General features: G+C 42.5%; 11 non-coding genes across 11 annotated transcripts; all 11 read left to right on the top strand.

The window, feature by feature from the left end:
• The first annotated feature begins 412 nt into the window (after positions 1-412).
• On the top strand, positions 413-484 carry TRNAA-CGC (transfer RNA alanine (anticodon CGC)). Its single transcript has one exon. It is a non-coding gene; the product is annotated as a tRNA-Ala (tRNA).
• A 353-nt stretch (positions 485-837) lies between these two features.
• TRNAA-AGC (transfer RNA alanine (anticodon AGC)) lies at positions 838-909 on the top strand. The gene has a single exon. It is a non-coding gene; the product is annotated as a tRNA-Ala (tRNA).
• Positions 910-1,783: 874 nt separating this feature from the next.
• On the top strand, positions 1,784-1,855 carry TRNAA-CGC (transfer RNA alanine (anticodon CGC)). The gene has a single exon. It is a non-coding gene; the product is annotated as a tRNA-Ala (tRNA).
• A 353-nt stretch (positions 1,856-2,208) lies between these two features.
• On the top strand, positions 2,209-2,280 carry TRNAA-UGC (transfer RNA alanine (anticodon UGC)). Its single transcript has one exon. It is a non-coding gene; the product is annotated as a tRNA-Ala (tRNA).
• An 873-nt stretch (positions 2,281-3,153) lies between these two features.
• TRNAA-CGC (transfer RNA alanine (anticodon CGC)) lies at positions 3,154-3,225 on the top strand. Its single transcript has one exon. It is a non-coding gene; the product is annotated as a tRNA-Ala (tRNA).
• A 353-nt stretch (positions 3,226-3,578) lies between these two features.
• On the top strand, positions 3,579-3,650 carry TRNAA-UGC (transfer RNA alanine (anticodon UGC)). The gene has a single exon. It is a non-coding gene; the product is annotated as a tRNA-Ala (tRNA).
• An 875-nt stretch (positions 3,651-4,525) lies between these two features.
• On the top strand, positions 4,526-4,597 carry TRNAA-UGC (transfer RNA alanine (anticodon UGC)). The gene has a single exon. It is a non-coding gene; the product is annotated as a tRNA-Ala (tRNA).
• Positions 4,598-5,371: 774 nt separating this feature from the next.
• TRNAA-UGC (transfer RNA alanine (anticodon UGC)) lies at positions 5,372-5,443 on the top strand. Its single transcript has one exon. It is a non-coding gene; the product is annotated as a tRNA-Ala (tRNA).
• Positions 5,444-15,015: 9,572 nt separating this feature from the next.
• Positions 15,016-15,087, top strand: TRNAA-CGC (transfer RNA alanine (anticodon CGC)). The gene has a single exon. It is a non-coding gene; the product is annotated as a tRNA-Ala (tRNA).
• Positions 15,088-15,440: 353 nt separating this feature from the next.
• TRNAA-UGC (transfer RNA alanine (anticodon UGC)) lies at positions 15,441-15,512 on the top strand. The gene has a single exon. It is a non-coding gene; the product is annotated as a tRNA-Ala (tRNA).
• An 875-nt stretch (positions 15,513-16,387) lies between these two features.
• TRNAA-UGC (transfer RNA alanine (anticodon UGC)) lies at positions 16,388-16,459 on the top strand. The gene has a single exon. It is a non-coding gene; the product is annotated as a tRNA-Ala (tRNA).
• Positions 16,460-17,332: the final 873 nt, after the last annotated feature.

A 17,332-nucleotide genomic window follows, 5' to 3' on the forward strand; every position in this document is an offset into this window, starting at 1 on the left:
TCAACTCTGTATAAATTCCTGATGAAGCCTTAGTCATCAATGCCCAGGAGGCAGTCATAGCCTGTATCCTATGTGCCCTTCTTCCAAGTTCTGACACTGCTGATAAAACAGAATGTAAGACTGTCCTCTACTTGGCAATACTTGATCAATATCCATGCCATTCATTACATAAGGTAGGGGATTCTGATGATAACCCAGACTCCGGTGAAGAAGTCTAACAGCAATTTAAAGTGTGGAATGATCATCTACCTGCATCCTGATCAGCTGTGGAAACTATGGTGTCCTTGAACTCTGGCAAAGTGTAATGGTTTTTATTGCTTTATACTCTGAGATGACCCTTAGAACACTAGAAAATAGTAGAACTTGAGTACAATGCAAAGCTGCAATCGAATGAGTACCACACTTTTTCACAGGGGGTGTAGCTCAGTGGTAGAGCGCATGCTTCGCATGTATGAGGCCCCGGGTTCAATCCCCGGCATCTCCATGTTTTGCAAAATGTAGATTCTTTCTTAACTCTATGTAACCTCTCCAGATCAACAAATGTATTAAAATACTCTATAGAAATTGGAAAAGTTTCAATCAAACTATGAAAAATTATTGACCAGTCTATAAAATGTGATGTTGCTCAGTGGTAGATTACATTCCCCAGAATCTGTGTTTTCTCATTGAAATAAAAGTTATCATATGATACCTACAGTATCCTTGAAATCTATACAGCAAGTTATAATTGTTATCTTTGCTCCGTGCTCTGAGTTTAACCTTAGAACAGTGGAAGTAGTAGAACTTGAGTACTATGCAGAACAGCAATTGCTCGGTATCAATACACACCAACTCAAAGGGGATGTAGCTCAGTGGTAGAGCGCATGCTTAGCATGTATGAGGCCCTGGGTTCAATCCCCAGCATCTCCATGTTTTGAAAAATATAGATTCTTACTTATCTGTATGTAACCTCTTCAGAAGAGCCCAAGACCAACAAATGCATGAATGCACTCTACAGTATTGGGCAAGAATTAATACCAATTATGAAAAATAATTGATCATTCTATTAAATGTGATGTAGCTCAGTGGTAGATTATATTCTGTGGATACTGTGTTTCCTTATTTAACCAGCAGTTACCATATCATACCTACTGACATTCTCCAAACACTGATGTCAAGTATATGGTAATTATGAAACAGAGTTTTAATTTCACTGGGAAATGAACTATAAAAGCAGTAGTTTCATAAAAGAACAAATCACACGATACAGCAAAACTAATTGATTAAGAAGGACAGACATCTTTAAACACATTGTGAACCTATGGAGGATGGATTTGGGCTTGAATGTCAAGTAATTAGTGATCAATCAATGCATGAAAAGATAAACACATATCAACTCTGTATAAATACCTGGTGAAGCCTTAGTCAGCAATGCCCAGGAGGCAGTCATAGCCTGCATCCTATGTGCCCTTCTTCCAAGTTCTGACACTGCTGATAAAACAGAATGTAAGACTGTCCTCTACTTGGCAATACTTGATCAATATCCATGCCATTCATTACATAAGGTAGGGGATTCTGATGATAACCCAGACTCCGGTGAAGAAGTCTAACAGCAATTTAAAGTATGGAATGATCATCTACTTGCATCCTGATCAGCTGTGGAAACTATGGTGTCCTTTAACTCTGGCAAAGTGTAATGGTTTTTATTGCTTTATACTCTGAGATGACCCTTAGAACACTAGAAAATAGTAGAACTTGAGTACAATGCAAAGCTGCAATCGAATGAGTACTGCACTTTTTCACAGGGGATATAGCTCAGTGGTAGAGCGCATGCTTCGCATGTATGAGGCCCCGGGTTCAATCCCCGGCATCTCCATGTTTTGCAAAATGTAGATTCTTTCTTAACTCTATGTAACCTCTCCAGATCAACAAATGCATTAAAATACTCTAGAGAAATTGGAAAAGTTTCAATCAAAATATGAAAAATTATTGACCAGTCTATAAAATGTGATGTTGCTCAGTGGTAGATTATATTCCCCAGAATCTGTGTTTCCTCATTGAAATAAAAGTTATCATATGGTACCTACAGTATCCTTGAAATCTATACAGCAAGGTATAATTGTTATCTTTGCTCCGTGCTCTGAGTTTAACCTTAGAACAGTGGAAGTAGTAGAACTTGAGTACTATGCAGAACAGCAATCGCTCGGTATCATAACACACCAACTCAAAGGGGATGTAGCTCAGTGGTAGAGCGCATGCTTTGCATGTATGAGTCCCCGGGTTCAATCCCCGGCATCTCCATGTTTTGCAAAATCTAGATTCTTACTTATCTGTATGTAACCTCTTCAGAAGAGCCCAAGACCACCAAATGCATGAATGCACTCTACAGTAATGGGCAAGAATTAACACCAATTATGAAAAATAATTGATCATTCTATTAAATGTGATGTAGCTCAGTGGTAGATTATATTCTGTGGATACTGTGTTTCCTTATTTAACCAGCAGTTACCATATCATACCTACTGACATTCTCCAAACACTGATGTCAAGTATATGGTAATTATGAAACAGAGTTTTCATTTCACTGGGAAATGAACTATAAAAGCAGTAGTTTCATAAAAGAACAAATCACACGATACAGCAAAACTAATTGATTAAGAAGGACAGACATCTTTAAACACATTGTGAACCTATGGAGGATGGATTTGGGCTTGAATGTCAAGTAATTAGTGATCAATCAATGCATGAAAAGATAAACACATATCAACTCTGTATAAATTCCTGATGAAGCCTTAGTCAGCAATGCCCAGGAGGCAGTCATAGCCTGTATCCTATGTGCCCTTCTTCCAAGTTCTGACACTGCTGATAAAACAGAATGTAAGACTGTCCTCTACTTGGCAATACTTGATCAATATCCATGCCATTCATTACATAAGGTAGGGGATTCTGATGATAACCCAGACTCCGGTGAAGAAGTCTAACAGCAATTTAAAGTGTGGAATGATCATCTACTTGCATCCTCATCAGCTGTGGAAACTATAGTGTCCTTGAACTCTGGCAAAGTGTAATGGTTTTTATTGCTTTATACTCTGAGATGACCCTTAGAACACTAGAAAATAGTAGAACTTGAGTACAATGCAAAGCTGCAATCGAATGAGTACCACACATTTCACAGGGGATGTAGCTCAGTGGTAGAGCGCATGCTTCGCATGTATGAGGCCCCAGCTTCAATCCCCGGCATCTCCATGTTTTGCAAAATGTAGATTCTTTCTTAACTCTATGTAACCTCTCCAGATCAACAAATGCATTAAAATACTCTAGAGAAATTGGAAAAGTTTCAATCAAACTATGAAAAATTATTGACCAGTCTATAAAATGTGATGTTGCTCAGTGGTAGATTATATTCCCCAGAATCTGTGTTTCCTCATTGAAATAAAAGTTATCATATGATACCTACAGTATCCTTGAAATCTATACAGCAAGGTATAATTGTTATCTTTGCTCCGTGCTCTGAGTTTAACCTTAGAACAGTGGAAGTAGTAGAACTTGAGTACTATGCAGGACGGCAATCGCTCAGTATCAAAGCACACCAACTCAAAGGGGATGTAGCTCAGTGGTAGAGCGAATGCTTTGCATGTATTAGGCACCGGGTTCAATCCCCGGCATCTCCATGTTTTGCAAAAAATAGATTCTTACTTATCTGTATGTAACCTCTTCAGAAGAGCCCAAGACCAACAAATGCATGAATGCACTCTACAGTAATGGATAAGAATAAACACCAATTATGAAAAATAATTGATTATTCTATTAAATGTGATGTAGCTCAGTGGTAGTTTATATTCTGTGGATACTGTGTTTCCTTATTTAACCAGCAGTTACCATATCATACCTACTGACATTCTCCAAACACTGATGTCAAGTATATGGTAATTATGAAACAGAGTTTTAATTTCACTGGGAAATGAACTATAAAAGCAGTAGTTTCATAAAAGAACAAATCACATGATACAGCAAAACTAATTGATTAAGAAGGACAGACATCTTTAAACACATTGTGAACCTATGGAGGATGGATTTGGGCTTGAATGTCAAGTAATTAGTGATCAATCAATGCATGAAAATATAAACACATATCAACTCTGTACAAAATACCTGGTGAAGCCTTAGTCAGAAATGCCCAGGAGGCAGTCATAGCCTGTATCCTATGTGCCCTTCTTCCAAGTTCTGACACTGCTGATAAAACAGAATGTAAGACTGTCCTCTACTTGGCAATACTTGATCAATATCCATGCCATTCATTACATAAGGTAGGGGATTCTGATGATAACCCAGACTCCGGTGAAGAAGTCTAACAGCAAATTAAAGTGTGGAATGATCATCTACTTGCATCCTCATCAGCTGTGGAAACTATGGTGTCCTTGAACTCTGGCAAAGTGTAATGGTTTTTATTGCTTTATACTCTGAGATGACCCTTAGAACACTAGAAAAAAGTAGAACTTGAGTACAATGCAAAGCTGCAATCGAATGAGTACCACACTTTTTCACAGGGGATGTAGCTCAGTGGTAGAGCGCATGCTTTGCATGTATGAGGCCCTGGGTTCTATCCCCGGCATCCCCATGTTTCGCAAAATGTAGATTCTTTCTTAACTCTATGTAACCTCTCCAGATCAACAAATGCATTAAAGCACAGGTTCTCAAACTCGGTCCTCAGGACCCCACACGGTGCATGTTTTTCAGGTCTCACAGAATCACAAGTGAAATAATTAGTTTCACCTGTGGACCTTTTAAAATGTGTCAGTAAGTAATTAATGCACCTGTGCACCTGCTGGGTTACCTGCAAAACATGCACTGTGTGGGGTCCTGAGGACTGAGTTTGAGAACCTATGCATTAAAATACTCTAGAGCACAGGTTCTCAAACTCGGTCCTCAGGACCCCACACAGTGCATGTTTTTCAGGTCTCCTCACAGAATCACAAGTGAAATAATTAGCTCCACCTGTGGACCTTTTAAAATGTGTCAGTGAGTAAATAATACACCTGTGCACCTGCTGGGTTACGTGCAAAACATGCACTGTGTGGGGTCCTGAGGACCGAGTTTGAGAACCACTGCTCTAGAGAAATTAGAAAAGTTTCAATCAAACTATGAAAAATGATTGATCAGTCTATAAAATGTGATGTTGCTCAGTGGTAGATTATATTCCCCAGAATCTGTGTTTCCTCATTGAAATAAAAGTTATCATATGGTACCTACAGTATCCTTGAAATCTATACAGCAAGGTATAATTGTTATCTTTGCTCCGTGCTCTGAGTTTAACCTTAGAACAGTGGAAGTAGTAGAACTTGAGTACTATGCAGAACAGCAATCGCTCGGTATCAAAACACACCAACTCAAAGGGGATGTAGCTCAGTGGTAGAGCGCATGCTTTGCATGTATGCGACCCCCGGTTCAATCCCCGGCATCTCCATGTTTTGCAAAATCTAGATTCTTACTTATCTGTATGTAACCTCTTCAGAAGAGCCCAAGACCAACAAATGCATGAATGCACTCTACAGTAATGGATAAGAATAAACACCAATTATGAAAAATAATTGATCATTCTATTAAATGTGATGTAGCTCAGTGGTAGATTATATTCTGTGGATACTGTGTTTCCTTATTTAACCAGCAGTTACCATATCATACCTACTGACATTCTCCAAACACTGATGTCAAGTATATGGTAATTATGAAACAGAGTTTTAATTTCACTGGGAAATGAACTATAAAAGCAGTAGTTTCATAAAAGAACAAATCACACGATACAGCAAAACTAATTGATTAAGAAGGACAGACATCTTTAAACACATTGTGAACCTATGGAGGATGGATTTCGGCTTGAATGTCAAGTAATTAGTAGAGATGAGCGCCTGAAATTTTTCGGGTTTTGTGTTTTGGTTTTGGGTTCGGTTCCGCGGCCGTGTTTTGGGTTCGAACGCGTTTTGGCAAAACCTCACCGAATTATTTTTGTCGGATTCGGGTGTGTTTTGGATTCGGGTGTTTTTTTCCAAAAACACTAAAAAACAGCTTAAATCATAGAATTTGGGGGTCATTTTGATCCCAAAGTATTATTAACCTCAAAAACCATAATTTACACTCATTTTCAGTCTATTCTGAATACCTCACACCTCACAATATTATTTTTAGTCCTAAAATTTGCACCGAGGTCGCTGTGTGAGTAAGATAAGCGACCCTAGTGGCCGACACAAACACCGGGCCCATCTAGGAGTGGCACTGCAGTGTCACGCAGGATGTCCCTTCCAAAAAACCCTCCCCAAACAGCACATGACGCAAAGAAAAAAAGAGGCGCAATGAGGTAGCTGTGTGAGTAAGATTAGCGACCCTAGTGGCCGACACAAACACCGGGCCCATCTAGGAGTGGCACTGCAGTGTCACGCAGGATGGCCCTTCCAAAAAACCCTCCCCAAACAGCACATGACGCAAAGAAAAAAAGAGGCGCAATGAGGTAGCTGACTGTGTGAGTAAGATTAGCGACCCTAGTGGCCGACACAAACACCGGGCACATCTAGGAATGGCACTGCAGTGTCACGCAGGATGTCCCTTCCAAAAAACCCTCCCCAAACAGCACATGACGCAAAGAAAAAAAGAGGCGCAATGAGGTAGCTGTGTGAGTAAGATTAGCGACCCTAGTGGCCGACACAAACACCGGGCACATCTAGGAGTGGCACTGCAGTGTCACGCAGGATGTCCCTTCCAAAAAACCCTCCCCAAACAGCACATGACGCAAAGAAAAAAAGAGGCGCAATGAGGTAGCTGTGTGAGTAAGATTAGCGACCCTAGTGGCCGACACAAACACCGGGCCCATCTAGGAGTGGCACTGCAGTGTCACGCAGGATGGCCCTTCCAAAAAACCCTCCCCAAACAGCACATGACGCAAAGAAAAAAAGAGGCGCAATGAGGTAGCTGACTGTGTGAGTAAGATTAGCGACCCTAGTGGCCGACACAAACACCGGGCACATCTAGGAGTGGCACTGCAGTGTCACGCAGGATGTCCCTTCCAAAAAACCCTCCCCAAACAGCACATGATGCAAAGAAAAAAAGAGGCGCAATGAGGTAGCTGTGTGAGTAAGATTAGCGACCCTAGTGGCCGACACAAACACCGGGCACATCTAGGAGTGGCACTGCAGTGTCACGCAGGATGTCCCTTCCAAAAAACCCTCCCCAAACAGCACATGACGCAAAGAAAAAAAGAGGCGCAATGAGGTAGCTGTGTGAGTAAGATTAGCGACCCTAGTGGCCGACACAAACACCGGGCCCATCTAGGAGTGGCACTGCAGTGTCACGCAGGATGTCCCTTCCAAAAAACCCTCCCCAATCAGCACATGATGCAAAGAAAAAGAAAAGAAAAAAGAGGTGCAAGATGGAATTATCCTTGGGCCCTCCCACCCACCCTTATGTTGTATAAACAAAACAGGACATGCACACTTTAACCAACCCATCATTTCAGTGACAGGGTCTGCCACACGACTGTGACTGATATGACGGGTTGGTTTGGACCCCCCCCAAAAAAGAAGCAATTAATCTCTCCTTGCACAAACTGGCTCTACAGAGGCAAGATGTCCACCTCATCTTCACCCTCCGATATATCACCGTGTACATCCCCCTCCTCACAGATTATCAATTCGTCCCCACTGGAATCCACCATCTCAGCTCCCTGTGTACTTTGTGGAGGCAATTGCTGCTGGTCAATGTCTCCGCGGAGGAATTGATTATAATTCATTTTAATGAACATCATCTTCTCCACATTTTCTGGATGTAACCTCGTACGCCGATTGCTGACAAGGTGAGCGGCGGCACTAAACACTCTTTCGGAGTACACACTTGTGGGAGGGCAACTTAGGTAGAATAAAGCCAGTTTGTGCAAGGGCCTCCAAATTGCCTCTTTTTCCTGCCAGTATAAGTACGGACTGTGTGACGTGCCTACTTGGATGCGGTCACTCATATAATCCTCCACCATTCTATCAATGTTGAGAGAATCATATGCAGTGACAGTAGACGACATGTCCGTAATCGTTGTCAGGTCCTTCAGTCCGGACCAGATGTCAGCATCAGCAGTCGCTCCAGACTGCCCTGCATCACCGCCAGCGGGTGGGCTCGGAATTCTGAGCCTTTTCCTCGCACCCCCAGTTGCGGGAGAATGTGAAGGAGGAGATGTTGACAGGTCGCGTTCCGCTTGACTTGACAATTTTGTCACCAGCAGGTCTTTCAACCCCAGCAGACCTGTGTCTGCCGGAAAGAGAGATCCAAGGTAGGCTTTAAATCTAGGATCGAGCACGGTGGCCAAAATGTAGTGCTCTGATTTCAACAGATTGACCACCCGTGAATCCTTGTTAAGCGAATTAAGGGCTGCATCCACAAGTCCCACATGCCTAGCGGAATCGCTCCGTGTTAGCTCCTTCTTCAATGCCTCCAGCTTCTTCTGCAAAAGCCTGATGAGGGGAATGACCTGACTCAGGCTGGCAGTGTCTGAACTGACTTCACGTGTGGCAAGTTCAAAGGGCATCAGAACCTTGCACAACGTTGAAATCATTCTCCACTGCACTTGAGACAGGTGCATTCCATCTCCTATATCGTGCTCAATTGTATAGGCTTGAATGGCCTTTTGCTGCTCCTCCAACCTCTGAAGCATATAGAGGGTTGAATTCCACCTCGTTACCACTTCTTGCTTCAGATGATGGCAGGGCAGGTTCAGTAGTTTTTGGTGGTGCTCCAGTCTTCTGTACGTGGTGCCTGTACGCCGAAAGTGTCCCGCAATTTTTCTGGCCACCGACAGCATCTCTTGCACGCCCCTGTCGTTTTTTAAAAAATTCTGCACCACCAAATTCAAGGTATGTGCAAAACATGGGACGTGCTGGAATTTGCCCATATTTAATGCACACACAATATTGCTGGCGTTGTCCGATGCCACAAATCCACAGGAGAGTCCAATTGGGGTAAGCCATTCCGCGATGATCTTCCTCAGTTGCCGTAAGAGGTTTTCAGCTGTGTGCGTATTCTGGAAAGCGGTGATACAAAGCGTAGCCTGCCTAGGAAAGAGTTGGCGTTTGCGAGATGCTGCTACTGGTGCCGCCGCTGCTGTTCTTGCGGCGGGAGTCCATACATCTACCCAGTGGGCTGTCACAGTCATATAGTCCTGACCCTGCCCTGCTCCACTTGTCCACATGTCCGTGGTTAAGTGGACATTGGGTACAACTGCATTTTTTAGGACACTGGTGAGTCTTTTTCTGACGTCCGTGTACATTCTCGGTATCGCCTGCCTAGAGAAGTGGAACCTAGATGGTATTTGGTAACGGGGGCACACTGCCTCAATAAATTGTCTAGTTCCCTGTGAACTAACGGCGGATACCGGACGCACGTCTAACACCAACATAGTTGTCAAGGACTCAGTTATCCGCTTTTCAGTAGGATGACTGCTGTGATATTTCATCTTCCTCGCAAAGGACTGTTGAACAGTCAATTGCTTACTGGAAGTAGTACAAGTGGGCTTACGACTTCCCCTCTGGGATGACCATCGACTCCCAGCGGCAACAACAGCAGCGCCAGCAGCAGTAGGCGTTACACGCAAGGATGCATCGGAGGAATCCCAGGCAGGAGAGGACTCGTCAGACTTGCCAGTGACATGGCCTGCAGGACTATTGGCATTCCTGGGGAAGGAGGAAATTGACACTGAGGGAGTTGGTGGGGTGGTTTGCGTGAGCTTGGTTACAAGAGGAAGGGATTTACTGGTCAGTGGACTGCTTCCGCTGTCACCCAAAGTTTTTGAACTTGTCACTGACTTATTATGAATGCGCTGCAGGTGACGTATAAGGGAGGATGTTCCGAGGTGGTTAACGTCCTTACCCCTACTTATTACAGCTTGACAAAGGGAACACACGGCTTGACACCTGTTGTCCGCATTTCTGGTGAAATACCTCCACACCGAAGAGCTGATTTTTTTGGTATTTTCACCTGGCATGTCAACGGCCATATTCCTCCCACGGACAACAGGTGTCTCCCCGGGTGCCTGACTTAAACAAACCACCTCACCATCAGAATCCTCCTGGTCAATTTCCTCCCCAGCGCCAGCAACACCCATATCCTCCTCATCCTGGTGTACTTCAACACTGACATCTTCAATCTGACTATCAGGAACTGGACTGCGGGTGCTCCTTCCAGCACTTGCAGGGGGCATGCAAATAGTGGAAGGCGCATGCTCTTCACGTCCAGTGTTGGGAAGGTCAGGCATCGCAAACGACACAATTGGACTCTCCTTGTGGATTTGGGATTTCAAAGAACGCACAGTTCTTTGCGGTGCTTTTGCCAGCTTGAGTCTTTTCAGTTTTCTAGCGAGAGGCTGAGTGCTTCCATCCTCATGTGAAGCTGAACCACTAGCCATGAACATAGGCCAGGGCCTCAGCCGTTCCTTGCCACTCCGTGTGGTAAATGGCATATTGGCAAGTTTACGCTTCTCCTCCGACAATTTTATTTTAGGTTTTGGAGTCCTTTTTTTTCTGATATTTGGTGTTTTGGATTTGACATGCTCTGTACTATGACATTGGGCATCGGCCTTGGCAGACGACGTTGCTGGCATTTCATCGTCTCGGCCATGACTAGTGGCAGCAGCTTCAGCACGAGGTGGAAGTGGATCTTGATCTTTCCCTAATTTTGGAACCTCAACTTTTTTGTTCTCCATATTTTATAGGCAGAACTAAAAGGCACCTCAGGTAAACAATGGAGATGGATGGATTGGATACTAGTATACAATTATGGACGGACTGCCACGGTTAGGTGGTATAAAAAAACCACGGTTAGGTGGTATATAATTAAATTATGGATGGACGGACTGCCTGCCGAGTGCCGACACAGAGGTAGCCACAGCCGTGAACTACCGCACTGTACACTGGTTGATAAAGAGATAGTAGTATACTCGTAACAACTAGTATGACGACGGTATAAAGAATGAAAAAAAAACCACGGTTAGGTGGTATATATTATAATACAATTATGGTTGGATGGACTGCCTGCCGAGTGCCGACACAGAGGTAGCCACAGCCGTGAACTACCGCACTGTACACTGGTTGATAAAGAGATAGTAGTATACTCGTAACAACTAGTATGACGACGGTATAAAGAATGAAAAAAAAACCACGGTTAGGTGGTATATATTATAATACAATTATGGTTGGACGGACTGCCTGCCGAGTGCCGACACAGAGGTAGCCACAGCCGTGAACTACCGCACTGTACACTGGTTGATAAAGAGATAGTAGTATACTCGTAACAACTAGTATGACGACGGTATAAAGAATGAAAAAAAAACCACGGTTAGGTGGTATATATTATAATACAATTATGGTTGGACGGACTGCCTGCCGAGTGCCGACACAGAGGTAGCCACAGCCGTGAACTACCGCACTGTACACTGGTTGATAAAGAGATAGTAGTATACTCGTAACAACTAGTATGATGACGGTATAAAGAATGAAAAAAAAACCACGGTTAGGTGGTATATATTATAATACAATTATGGTTGGACGGACTGCCTGCCGAGTGCCGACACAGAGGTAGCCACAGCCGTGAACTACCGCACTGTACACTGGTTGATAAAGAGATAGTAGTATACTCGTAACAACTAGTATGACGACGGTATAAAGAATGAAAAAAAAAACACGGTTAGGTGGTATATATTATAATACAATTATGGTTGGACGGACTGCCTGCCGAGTGCCGACACAGAGGTAGCCACAGCCGTGAACTACCGCACTGTACACTGGTTGATAAAGAGATAGTAGTATACTCGTAACAACTAGTATGACGACGGTATAAAGAATGAAAAAAAAACCACGGTTAGGTGGTATATATTATAATACAATTATGGTTGGACGGACTGCCTGCCGAGTGCCGACACAGAGGTAGCCACAGCCGTGAACTACCGCACTGTACACTGGTTGATAAAGAGATAGTAGTATACTCGTAACAACTAGTATGACGACGGTATAAAGAATGAAAAAAAAACCACGGTTAGGTGGTATATATTATAATACAATTATGGATGGACGGACTGCCTGCCGAGTGCCGACACAGAGGTATCCACAGCCGTGAACTACCGCACTGTACACTGGTTGATAAAGAGATAGTAGTATACTCGTAACAACTAGTATGACGACGGTATAAAGAATGAAAAAAAAACCACGGTTAGGTGGTATATATTATAATACAATTATGGTTGGACGGACTGCCTGCCGAGTGCCGACACAGAGGTAGCCACAGCCGTGAACTACCGCACTGTACACTGGTTGATAAAGAGATAGTAGTATACTCGTAACAACTAGTATGACGACGGTATAAAGAATGAAAAAAAAACCACGGTTAGGTGGTATATAATACAATTATGGTTGGACGGACTGCCTGCCGAGTGCCGACACAGAGGTAGCCACAGCCGTGAACTACCGCACTGTACACTGGTTGATAAAGAGATAGTAGTATACTCGTAACAACTAGTATGACGACGGTATAAAGAATGAAAAAAAAACCACGGTTAGGTGGTATATATTATAATACAATTATGGTTGGACGGACTGCCTGCCGAGTGCCGACACAGAGGTAGCCACAGCCGTGAACTACCGCACTGTACACTGGTTGATAAAGAGATAGTAGTATACTCGTAACAACTAGTATGACGACGGTATAAAGAATGAAAAAAAAACCACGGTTAGGTGGTATATATTATAATACAATTATGGATGGACGGACTGCCTGCCGAGTGCCGACACAGAGGTAGCCACAGCCGTGAACTACCGCACTGTACACTGGTTGATAAAGAGATAGTAGTATACTCGTAACAACTAGTATGACGACGGTATAAAGAATGAAAAAAAAACCACGGTTAGGTGGTATATATTATAATACAATTATGGTTGGACGGACTGCCTGCCGAGTGCCGACACAGAGGTAGCCACAGCCGTGAACTACCGCACTGTACACTGGTTGATAAAGAGATAGTAGTATACTCGTAACAACTAGTATGACGACGGTATAAAGAATGAAAAAAAAACCACGGTTAGGTGGTATATAATACAATTATGGTTGGACGGACTGCCTGCCGAGTGCCGACACAGAGGTAGCCACAGCCGTGAACTACCGCACTGTACACTGGTTGATAAAGAGATAGTAGTATACTCGTAACAACTAGTATGACGACGGTATAAAGAATGAAAAAAAAACCACGGTTAGGTGGTATATATTATAATACAATTATGGTTGGACGGACTGCCTGCCGAGTGCCGACACAGAGGTAGCCACAGCCGTGAACTACCGCACTGTACACTGGTTGATAAAGAGATAGTAGTATACTCGTAACAACTAGTATGACGACGGTATAAAGAATGAAAAAAAAACCACGGTTAGGTGGTATATATTATAATACAATTATGGATGGACGGACTGCCTGCCGAGTGCCGACACAGAGGTAGCCACAGCCGTGAACTACCGCACTGTACACTGGTTGATAAAGAGATAGTAGTATACTCGTAACAACTAGTATGACGACGGTATAAAGAATGAAAAAAAAACCACGGTTAGGTGGTATATAATACAATTATGGTTGGACGGACTGCCTGCCGAGTGCCGACACAGAGGTAGCCACAGCCGTGAACTACCGCACTGTACACTGGTTGATAAAGAGATAGTAGTATACTCGTAACAACTAGTATGACGACGGTATAAAGAATGAAAAAAAAACCACGGTTAGGTGGTATATATTATAATACAATTATGGATGGACGGACTGCCTGCCGAGTGCCGACACAGAGGTAGCCACAGCCGTGAACTACCGCACTGTACTGTGTCTGCTGCTAATATAGACTGGTTGATAAAGAGATAGTATACAATACTACTAATATACTGGTGGTCAGGCACTGGTCACCACTAGTCACACTGGCAGTGGCACTCCTGCAGCAAAAGTGTGCACTGTTTAATTTTAATATAATATTATTTATCATGTACTCCTGGCTCCTGCTATAACAACCTGCAGTGCTCCCCAGTCTCCCCCACAATTATAAGCTTTATATACAATACATTGATGTGCAGCACACTGGGCTGAGCAGTGCACACAGACTGAGTCACTGTGTGACTGTGTATCGTTTTTTTCAGGCAGAGAACGGATATATTAAATAAAACAAACAACTGCACTGTCTCTGGTGGTCACTGGTCACTGTGGTCGTCAGTCACTAAACTCTGTCTGCACTCTCTTCTAATCTACAGTATCACAGCAATCTCTCTCTCTCTCTTCTAAATCTAATCTAAATGGAGAGGACGCCAGCCACGTCCTCTCCCTATCAATCTCAATGCACGTGTGAAAATGGCGGCGACGCGCGGCTCCTTATATAGAATCCGAGTCTCGCGAGAATCCGACAGCGTCATGATGACGTTCGGGCGCGCTCGGGTTAACCGAGCAAGGCGGGAAGATCCGAGTCGCTCGGACCCGTGAAAAAAAAAGTGAAGTTCGTGCGGGTTCGGATTCAAAGAAACCGAACCCGCTCATCTCTAGTAATTAGTGATCAATCAATGCATGAAAAGATAAACACATATCAACTCTGTACAAAATACCTGGTGAAGCCTTAGTCAGCAATGCCCAGGAGGCAGTCATAGCCTGCATCCTATGTGCCCTTCTTCCAAGTTCTGACACTGCTGATAAAACAGAATGTAAGACTGTCCTCTACTTGGCAATACTTGATCAATATCCATGCCATTCATTACATAAGGTAGGGGATTCTGATGATAACCCAGACTCCGGTGAAGAAGTCTAACAGCAATTTAAAGTGCGGAATGATCATCTACTTGCATCCTCATCAGCTGTGGAAACTATAGTGTCCTTGAACTCTGGCAAAGTGTAATGGTTTTTATTGCTTTATACTCTGAGATGACCCTTAGAACACTAGAAAATAGTAGAACTTGAGTACAATGCAAAGCTGCAATCGAATGAGTACCACACATTTCACAGGGGATGTAGCTCAGTGGTAGAGCGCATGCTTCGCATGTATGAGGCCCCAGCTTCAATCCCCGGCATCTCCATGTTTTGCAAAATGTAGATTCTTTCTTAACTCTATGTAACCTCTCCAGATCAACAAATGCATTAAAATACTCTAGAGAAATTGGAAAAGTTTCAATCAAACTATGAAAAATTATTGACCAGTCTATAAAATGTGATGTTGCTCAGTGGTAGATTATATTCCCCAGAATCTGTGTTTCCTCATTGAAATAAAAGTTATCATATGATACCTACAGTATCCTTGAAATCTATACAGCAAGGTATAATTGTTATCTTTGCTCCGTGCTCTGAGTTTAACCTTAGAACAGTGGAAGTAGTAGAACTTGAGTACTATGCAGAACGGCAATCGCTCAGTATCAAAGCACACCAACTCAAAGGGGATGTAGCTCAGTGGTAGAGCGAATGCTTTGCATGTATTAGGCCCCGGGTTCAATCCCCGGCATCTCCATATTTTGCAAAAAATAGATTCTTACTTATCTGTATGTAACCTCTTCAGAAGAGCCCAAGACCAACAAATGCATGAATGCACTCTACAGTAATGGATAAGAATAAACACCAATTATGAAAAATAATTGATCATTCTATTAAATGTGATGTAGCTCAGTGGTAGTTTATATTCTGTGGATACTGTGTTTCCTTATTTAACCAGCAGTTACCATATCATACCTACTGACATTCTCCAAACACTGATGTCAAGTATATGGTAATTATGAAACAGAGTTTTAATTTCACTGGGAAATGAACTATAAAAGCAGTAGTTTCATAAAAGAACAAATCACATGATACAGCAAAACTAATTGATTAAGAAGGACAGACATCTTTAAACACATTGTGAACCTATGGAGGATGGATTTGGGCTTGAATGTCAAGTAATTAGTGATCAATCAATGCATGAAAAGATAAACACATATCAACTCTGTACAAAATACCTGGTGAAGCCTTAGTCAGAAATGCCCAGGAGGCAGTCATAGCCTGTATCCTATGTGCCCTTCTTCCAAGTTCTGACACTGCTGATAAAACAGAATGTAAGACTGTCCTCTACTTGGCAATACTTGATCAATATCCATGCCATTCATTACATAAGGTAGGGGATTCTGATGATAACCCAGACTCCGGTGAAGAAGTCTAACAGCAAATTAAAGTGTGGAATGATCATCTACTTGCATCCTCATCAGCTGTGGAAACTATGGTGTCCTTGAACTCTGGCAAAGTGTAATGGTTTTTATTGCTTTATACTCTGAGATGACCCTTAGAACACTAGAAAAAAGTAGAACTTGAGTACAATGCAAAGCTGCAATCGAATGAGTACCACACTTTTTCACAGGGGATGTAGCTCAGTGGTAGAGCGCATGCTTTGCATGTATGAGGCCCCGGGTTCAATCCCCGGCATCCCCATGTTTTGCAAAATGTAGATTCTTTCTTAACTCTATGTAACCTCTCCAGATCAACAAATGCATTAAAATACTCTAGAGAAATTGGAAAAGTTTCAATCAAACTATGAAAAATGATTGATCAGTCTATAAAATGTGATGTTGCTCAGTGGTAGATTATATTCCCCAGAATCTGTGTTTCCTCATTGAAATAAAAGTTATCATATGGTACATACAGTATCCTTGAAATCTATACAGCAAGGTATAATTGTTATCTTTGCTCCGTGCTCTGAGTTTAACCTTAGAACAGTGGAAGTAGTAGAACTTGAGTACTATGCAGATCAGCAATCGCTCGGTATCAAAACACACCAACTCAAAGGGGATGTAGCTCAGTGGTAGAGCGCATGCTTTGCATGTATGCGACCCCCGGTTCAATCCCCGGCATCTGCATGTTTTGCAAAATCTAGATTCTTACTTATCTGTATGTAACCTCTTCAGAAGAGCCCAAGACCAACAAATGCATGAATGCACTCTACAGTAATGGATAAGAATAAACACCAATTATGAAAAATAATTGATCATTCTATTAAATGTGATGTAGCTCAGTGGTAGATTATATTCTGTGGATACTGTGTTTCCTTATTTAACCAGCAGTTACCATATCATACCTACTGACATTCTCCAAACACTGATGTCAAGTATATGGTAATTATGAAACAGAGTTTTAATTTCACTGGGAAATGAACTATAAAAGCAGTAGTTTCATAAAAGAACAAATCACACGATACAGCAAAACTAATTGATTAAGAAGGACAGACATCTTTAAACACATTGTGAACCTATGGAGGATGGATTTCGGCTTGAATGTCAAGTAATTAGTGATCAATCAATGCATGAA

The sequence above is a fragment of the Pseudophryne corroboree genome, chromosome 4 (genome assembly GCF_028390025.1).
Source record: "Pseudophryne corroboree isolate aPseCor3 chromosome 4, aPseCor3.hap2, whole genome shotgun sequence".
Classification (NCBI taxonomy): Eukaryota; Metazoa; Chordata; class Amphibia; order Anura; family Myobatrachidae; genus Pseudophryne; species Pseudophryne corroboree.